The 7,856-nt window shown below is 39.6% G+C and overlaps 1 protein-coding gene across 1 annotated transcript in view; it reads left to right on the forward strand.

The window, feature by feature from the left end:
• Positions 1-76: 76 nt before the first annotated feature.
• The window catches only part of FEZ1 (fasciculation and elongation protein zeta 1), a 76,487-nt gene continuing 68,707 nt past the window's right edge, over positions 77-7,856 (forward strand). Inside the window, exon 1 of the mRNA XM_025049202.1 lies at positions 77-137. The gene's annotated coding sequence lies outside the window, so the exon portion shown is untranslated. The remainder of the gene's footprint in view (positions 138-7,856) is intronic.

The raw sequence follows: 7,856 nt of genomic DNA on the forward strand, positions 1-7,856 counted from the left end.
GGCGGGGCCGCTGCGGCGGAGGGGGCGGGGTCAAGATGCGCCCACACTGGGCATGCCCGGAGCGCACGGGGCGGTGGGAAGTCGGTCGGCGACGGATCCTCCCGGATTAAGGAGGCGGTGCTGCAGCGGCGCAGGAGGTAGCTCGTACTGCGCCGGCACTGGGAATTCCTGGGATGCATAGGGCCGCTGGAAAGTCGGTTGAATCCTTAATGGAGCCGCCCAGGGCGAAGGCGGGGGACGACGGGGGCTGACACAGCTTAGGCAATGGAATGGGTCTACCTGGGCCTCCCCTGTCCGGTGAGGCGTCTAGGGACGCCCGGGTTTACCTGACTGCTTCCCTAATCTGGTCCTTCCCGAACAGTCATCCTGTTCTTTGCTCTCTTCCATTTGCTTTTGCAGTGTTGCTTGTCCTTATGAAATCCTATGAAACCTGACAACAGGAGAGCGATAATATACAGAGGTCACCTTGTTTCATTTGGTTAATTTTCTGTAACCAAAGATTTAAGTCAAGCTTAATTCAAAAGGTTTAAGAATAGTAATGTAGGAAGGCGGCAAAAGAATTAAACTACCGTTCAAGACTACAATATGCTAATCAGCTCTGCAGCCAGGCCAGGACACCTGCAGAACAAAGATTTCTACTGGGATTGCTAACAATTTATTTCCCACACCTATGAAAGGCGGAACAGGAAAGTCTTTGGCTGCCCTAGACAAAATAAAATTTCAATCCCTATGGCTAAAACCATAGGGAACCTTGGGTTTAAGAGCTGGGAACTACCAGCCGCCCTTTTACACTACATATTCTTACCTTTTCACACTACACACTCTTCCCTTTCCCCTTTCTCACAGTATGCCTAGTATCAAAGGAAATGGGTAAACAAAGTCTTTAACTCACAGGAACTAAAGAATGACAGACTGGATCCCCTGACACTCCTGTCATGGGTTTTTGTCTTTGCTTTCTCTAGTCTTTGCTTTTTCATATTTATTATTTTTATATGTACCAGGGCTTTCATATTTATTATTAGTTTTTTAATAAACTTTCCTTTTGACCCTAACTTTGGCATTTGTGTTGAATTCCTTCTACACTCTCTGCCAAAGAACTTTTCTCAGTGCAGGACTTAGTCTACCCCCGACTCAGAGAAATTTGCCCTGTCTTGCATCAATAGGACAAGCTGTTCTGCCATTCAGCTGCATTAGGTGTGTACTCTGACCACAAAGTGATAGTTGATCTAAAAAAGTAAAAATAAATAGAAATAAAGCTTTTCATCTCCATTCCCACTAGACAACTTCTACCCTGGGGATGGCAATTTCTTGGCATCAAACCGTCAAGCCCCACTTCTAACCTTTTTTTCCATTCCCAACTTCATATATCTCATTCCCCATTTGTTTTCTTTCCAATTCCTATTTTCCTTCCTCTCTAGCTGTGCTTAGAGCTGCTAGTGCTAGGGCCACCTACAGAATCAGATTTTTACAACTAGAAGAAACTTAATGCAACCTTCCATTCGGGAGGGAACCCAAAGCCCAGATATCAAATGACTTACTCGAGGTCAGTGGCAGAACAAATACCCAGGCCTCCAGACTCTTCCAGTTCAGTGGGCTGAGCGGCTGTTGACCTGTCTCCCTGGCCCAACTTCCAGCCTCATTCCAAAACAAACAAACCCCTTACCCTGAGCATCCTGAACCTTACCTTCTCTTTAAGGAAGAAGATGCTGGAAGTTAAACTAGCAAGATAGAAGGGAACGAAACGTTTAGAATAGTAGAAACCTTGAAGTAAAGGGCCAATTATATAAGGGTGCGGGGAACCTTTTTTCTTTGTTTCAGCTGTGAGTCGTAACCTCATTTTCACTGAGAACAGATTTAGGAATATCCACTTAAGTTTCCTTTTCTCATAAATATATTTATTCTATCACTAAGGTCGTTACAAAGAGGAGACATCCCTAAATTTTCCTTCTGTCTCATATGAGTAAATCTCTTTAACTTAAATATAAGAAACTATATAGAAAATATTTTTATTTCTTTTGGAATTTTATATTATTAAAATAAACAGTCCATTGCTTCTCAGCCTTTTGGTTAAGATCAAGTGTAAAATAAAGTTATCTGCTGAGGTTTGGCTATATTATTATAAAGACATTTAAGGGGTTTAATGATAAGCTGATTATTGTAATTTGTAATTACAATAGTAGCAATTGTTCCAAACTATTCTTTCCTAAAAGTGTGAATTTAGAACAATTTAGTAGCTATGAGCCTATTCCAACTTGCTTGATGGAAGAAACTCTTACAAATTCCAACATGCATAACACAATCTAGAATTAACAAACAATAATAATTTTACCTTGCATTTTTTTACCTTGCATTTTTAAAGAGTTCTTGAATACTTGTGTAAGATTAGAGGCCACCTGGGAGACAAGTAAGTGAGGGTATTATTTTCTTAATTTTACAAATGAAGAAGCTGAGGCAGAGCACTGAGCTCAGAAAACTTGATCTCCAGTCTAACTATGAGCCTTAGTTTCTATATCTATAATACAAAGCTGATAAAATAAATAGTATCTATATGAAGGTCCCTTCTAACTCTATGGTTCCATGACAATACCAGATCTAGAGGCCAGATATACCCTAGTTTCTAGCCTTGGAATCTTTCAAGGGAGAGATTCTATGATTTCTTAAGCATCTACTATGTACCAAGGCTTTCATATTTATTATTTCACAACCATTTAAGTGTTGTAACTGATAAAAAATTTCTACCAGGTTTTTTGGATTCCCAGTGCCATGCCCCTTTCTTTACCATACCTGCCTTCCCTTATGGATCACTATGAGGCTACCCCTTTAAATTTATGCTTGTATCATCACACTAAAGTAATGCTCCTCAAATTTTAATGGGAAAACAAATCAGCTGGAGACCTTGCTAAACACATATTCTGATTCATTCAGCCTGAGGGTTGCCCTTAACTTGCTTCTCTTCAGTGTGAAAACAGACAAGGTAACGCAGTTGATAAAAACAAAGTCCTGAGAGACAATGAGGAGTCAGCAAAAAGAACAGATGGAGAGGGGATTCTACACAAAGGGAACAGCACAAGCATAGCTACCTTTCATGTCTAGAGCACCGTAAGTTTTTCATTATGGCTGGAACTTAGATTAGAAGAAATGGCAGGAGAGAAACTTCCTATTTATTTGGTGCCCTCAATTTGCCACTCTTTTCAAATAATAGGGGTTAGTGATAAGCAAGACAGACAAGATGTCTGCTTGAACCTATTTACATTCAAGTAAATAGGTAGGATAGGACAGGATAGGATAGGATAAAATAAAATGACAGTAATAAGTAATGAAAAAGATAAAACATGAGAATGTTATAGAGGACAGATGGCAGGTAGCTGCCATTGGCTATTTGAATGGTAGGAAGGGAAGGTGTGTTTGAGGGGCTTTGTGTTGAGATCTAAATGCAGAGGTGCCAGCCACGTAAAGATCAAGAAATCTCCATATGTAAGGGTGTCTCCCTCACTGTACCAGGCCTGTTTTCATTATCGATGGAGAAGGCTTGCACTTAAATCTGTGTAACAATCTTACCCGTTTACTGTGCTGTTGCTGGTAACCTTCTATAACTGACTCCCCACCCCCAACATCTTTTGTTTTTAGCTGAAGGTGGTATTTAAGGTGATGGCTTCTGGCATTTGGTGAGTTACTCAGTGTACCTGGGTCTCTGGGTATGTAGGAGGTGTGTATGTTATTAAACTTTAATTTGTTTTTATCTCCTGTGAATCTGTCTTGTGTTAAGTTGATTAGTCCAACCAAAAGAACCTTAAAAGGTAGAAGATAATTTTTCCTCCTCAACACCACTATCACCTCTCACCTAAATTATTGCAAAAGTCTTCCTGCTTCAGTCAGCCACCTTTAATCCATTACCCACAGAGTAGACAGATAGAGCTTTAGAAAATGGAAATCTGATTATTCTCTTTGCCTAAAACCCTTCAGTGGCCCCTATTCCCATCAGAATAAAGTCTAAACTCTTTATCTTTATTATGGTTTGTAAGGGCTCTGGGAATCTGTGCCTGCATACCTCTTTTACCATATGCTTCTCTGTACTCCGTTTTAGTCATAATTTCTAAAACATACCATCACTCTTTCTTCCGGATCTTCATATGGCATTCCCTCTGCCTCCCTCTGCCCGCTCTGCACACACCCCTTTCTCCTGGCTGAATCCTCCTCGTCCATCACATTCTCTGTGAAACCCTCCCCAGCCAATTCTCTGTTCCTCCTTTGAGCTCCTGGGGCACCCTGAACTACCTTTATCAAAGTACTCATCCTGCTAAATTATAAGTATTTATGTAATTATTTGTATTAGACTAGGAGCAGACCATAACTGCTTTGTTCTTTTTTACATTCCCAGTCCCTAGCACAGTGTCTAGTTTTGGAGTAGGTACTCAAAATTTGTTGAAAGATTATGGGAATGAATTAAGGAAGTTGATATTGGAAGTTAGATTGTAGCTTTTTATTTCATCACATAAAGTTTGGATACTATCTGGTGACAGCAAGGAGCCACTGATGAACTTTAAGGAAAATGATATGATTATATTTGCATTTATGAAAGACCACTCTAAGTGGCTACAAGGCACATAGATTTGAGGCAAACAAAATTGGTGTAGTGAATGTAAGTAGTAGGTTGGTTGTTTCCATTATTGAAGGGAGGAATGATGAAAGCCTGAATTTTCAGAAAACAGTTTAGAGAGATAACAAGAAGGAAAACACTTAAAGACATGGTGATTGGGTGGGAGGTAGAGAGGTAAATGGCTCAGGAATGGCTTCTACATTTCTAGGTTGGCTGACTTGATGGATAAAATGTCATTACCTGAAATTAGGAATACAGAAGAAGTAAGAAATACAGAGGAAGATAAATTCTGTTTTAGACATATTGAGGTGCCTATCATACATACAAGTGGAGATCTTTTAGTAGGCAATTGGATCTGGAATCAGGAAAGAGATCTGGGTAGCAACACAGACTTGGGCATCATCAGCATACAAGGTTAGATGAAATGATGGAGGTAGAAGAGATCGCCCAAGGAAAATGCATAGAAATAAAGCAGCATAAACTGAAACCATGAGTATAACAGTTTTCAGTGAGTTATGTGAGTCCTTCTAGCAAATTATCGAAACCAAGGGAGGTCTTGGAGACTCCTGAACTTGCAATTAAAGTCAGAAGTGGGAGTGGTCTTATAGGTTGTGCTTCCTCTAATTTCACAGCTCACCAAAGGCATGCATGAAAATATTCACAGCAGCACTATTCTTAACCCATTCCCTGTTTAGAAAAAAAAAAAGTGCAGCTCGCTGCCAGCGTTAATTTAATTTTATAGAAACATGCTCTTTAATGCTGAAGCAAATCTGATGGGTTTTTCAATGTGAAAATAAAATATAAAAACTGTTCTAGGGTTATTTCAAAATAGCACTTGTCTCTAATCCTAATGTAACAGGAACGTATGCATATCGGATTCATCAAATGAACCTGCGGCTAACAACTGTTTGAGAATGATGTTAAATCATCACCTGAAAGAGTGCTACGTTTTCTAGGATTTGACATTTTCAGCAATCGAGAATTAATGTATTTTGTAAATGGAAATACAACTTCTAAAAACAGAATACTATACATAAAATAATGTCATTGCTTTCCAAAGACAATTGACATACTAGAGTGATGCAAAAATATTAATAAAAGCGAGGTATTTCATGGCAAACTTTGGGGGTAAGGTTAGGACTGTAATCCATGAGTTATCTCTGAACAAATGTTGCAGCCACAAGTGCCGCCAGTGAGTATTCTTGGGGCAAATGGGAAATGGGTTAACTGCCAAATTCTGGAAACAACAAAAACATTTGTCAACAGTAAATGGATAAAGAAAATTCTAGTGCATTTATAAAGTAGAATTCTTTATAAATAAAAATGGGTCAATCTCATAAATATTAAATTAGACAAAAGAACCCAAACACAAGAGTCTGACTACTGTACAGTTTTACTTATATGAAGGTGAAAAGCAGGCAAAGCTAACCCAGGTGATGTTAATGGTTATATTTGGGGAGGATGAAGGAAAGTGACATGAGGAGGACATTTGGGTTCCTGATAATGTTCTATTTATTAGCATAGGTGGGAGTACATGGATGCGTTCACTTAGAACATTTATTGAGTAGTACACTTACAATTTGTGCTTTTTTTTTGTATATATCATATTGAATGAAAAAGTTTTTACTAAGAAACCTTAAATGTGAAGAAGAGCTCAGGCATCACATAATTAGAACTAAAAGAGCTTTTTTTAAAAGTTGTGAGAAATTGAATATTTTTTGTTAGGGTAAAGAGTCAGATATGATGGAAAGTTGAAGAAACCAGAAAGAGAAGTTAGAGATTCTTGAAGAGATTTGAGAGAGTATAAAATCAAAAGTTCTTGTGGAAACTTTTCTATTTCTTAAGACAAGGAGTGGGATGTTTCTTAGAAATACATGTTCTAAGGATTTACACCAGAAATTTTGATTCAATATACCATGAATGGAACAGAGACATCTCCCTTTTAAACCAGGCAACTAAGTGTTTGTGATGCAGGTAGTCTTGGACTTAACCTTGAGAAACACTGCCCTGAAGTAGTGATAGATGCAGAACGGTCTCAGTATTGAGGGTCAGAGAATTTTTGTCACAGTTTCTGATTTGCCCTTTTATCTTCCATCAGGAGAGTTTTGTAATTCTTGCATTTTTTGTTTTGGTTTATTTTGTTTTATTTTGCTTTAGTGCCCATAAATCATATATCACGTAAAGATCTGAGCAATCTTACTTCATTTCTCCAAGCTACAGATGGTTCATCTGTAATAATATTATCAACTACAGAATAATAAAGAATCAAATTAAATTATATAAGAGGAGGAATTCCTCCTCTGGCCAAGATATAGTAATAGGGACTGGATTTACACACACACACACACACACACACAACGACAACAACAACAACAACAGCAGCAACAATAACAACTTTGAAAACAGGCAACATACATGAAACAACAGTTTCCAGATATTGGACATCAGATAATACAGAATGGTGATCCCCGAGGGGTAAACAAATAAGATGGGCCCTACTATTGCTGTTTTACTCTGTGGAGGTGGCAGCACAGAGAGTGGTACCCATGCAGAATTAGGCAGTCTCCCTGAGTTTAGGAGGTAGATTTGGAGGTCTTGGGAGGCACAGGTGGCTAGAGTTCACTAGAAATGAAAGAATGCAGAGAGAGGGTGGAGGATCTAATGGTCTGTAGAGGGGCTTCCTTGCATGTTCAGCTGGGTATACATCAGTGCAGAATTATGAGGAAGCTCCTCAAGTTTGAGGAGGAGTTACCAAAAGGACAAGAAGAAATAATCCCTGGACCTTACAAAGAGCTACAAATGCTTCATGTTCCAACCAGCCAGAGTGGAGAAAACTTGATAATTAAAGGACATAGGGTAGAGATGACGTCAGAAATATGGTGAAGTGAGAGACGTCCCCAGATCTCTCTCCTTGAAATAACAATAAGCTGAACATCAAAAACTCAACAAAAAAACACCCAAACTGCACACCAGCATGTCTGAGTGTGGGCTCTGCGCATAGAGGCTACCACAGGTCAGAACCCCGGATGTTGGACTGGGAGAAACAAAAAAGCTACCTCTTACAGTTGGAGCTCCCTGTAGGAGGAGGGAGGAGGGGAGAAAGTGCGGCAACTTCCCTGAATAACCCTGCCTGAGAGAGCTGTGAGCTCCCTGTGGCCGGTGGCAGTGCCCAGTCATCAGGGCAGAAAGCAGAGAAGCGCGGATGGCAGAAAAGCGGGTACAGTAGAAAAACAGTTAATTTTTACCAGCCGCGGATGCA

Source organism: Pteropus alecto, unplaced genomic scaffold, assembly GCF_000325575.1.
Source record: "Pteropus alecto unplaced genomic scaffold, ASM32557v1 scaffold135, whole genome shotgun sequence".
Lineage (NCBI taxonomy): Eukaryota > Metazoa > Chordata > Mammalia > Chiroptera > Pteropodidae > Pteropus > Pteropus alecto.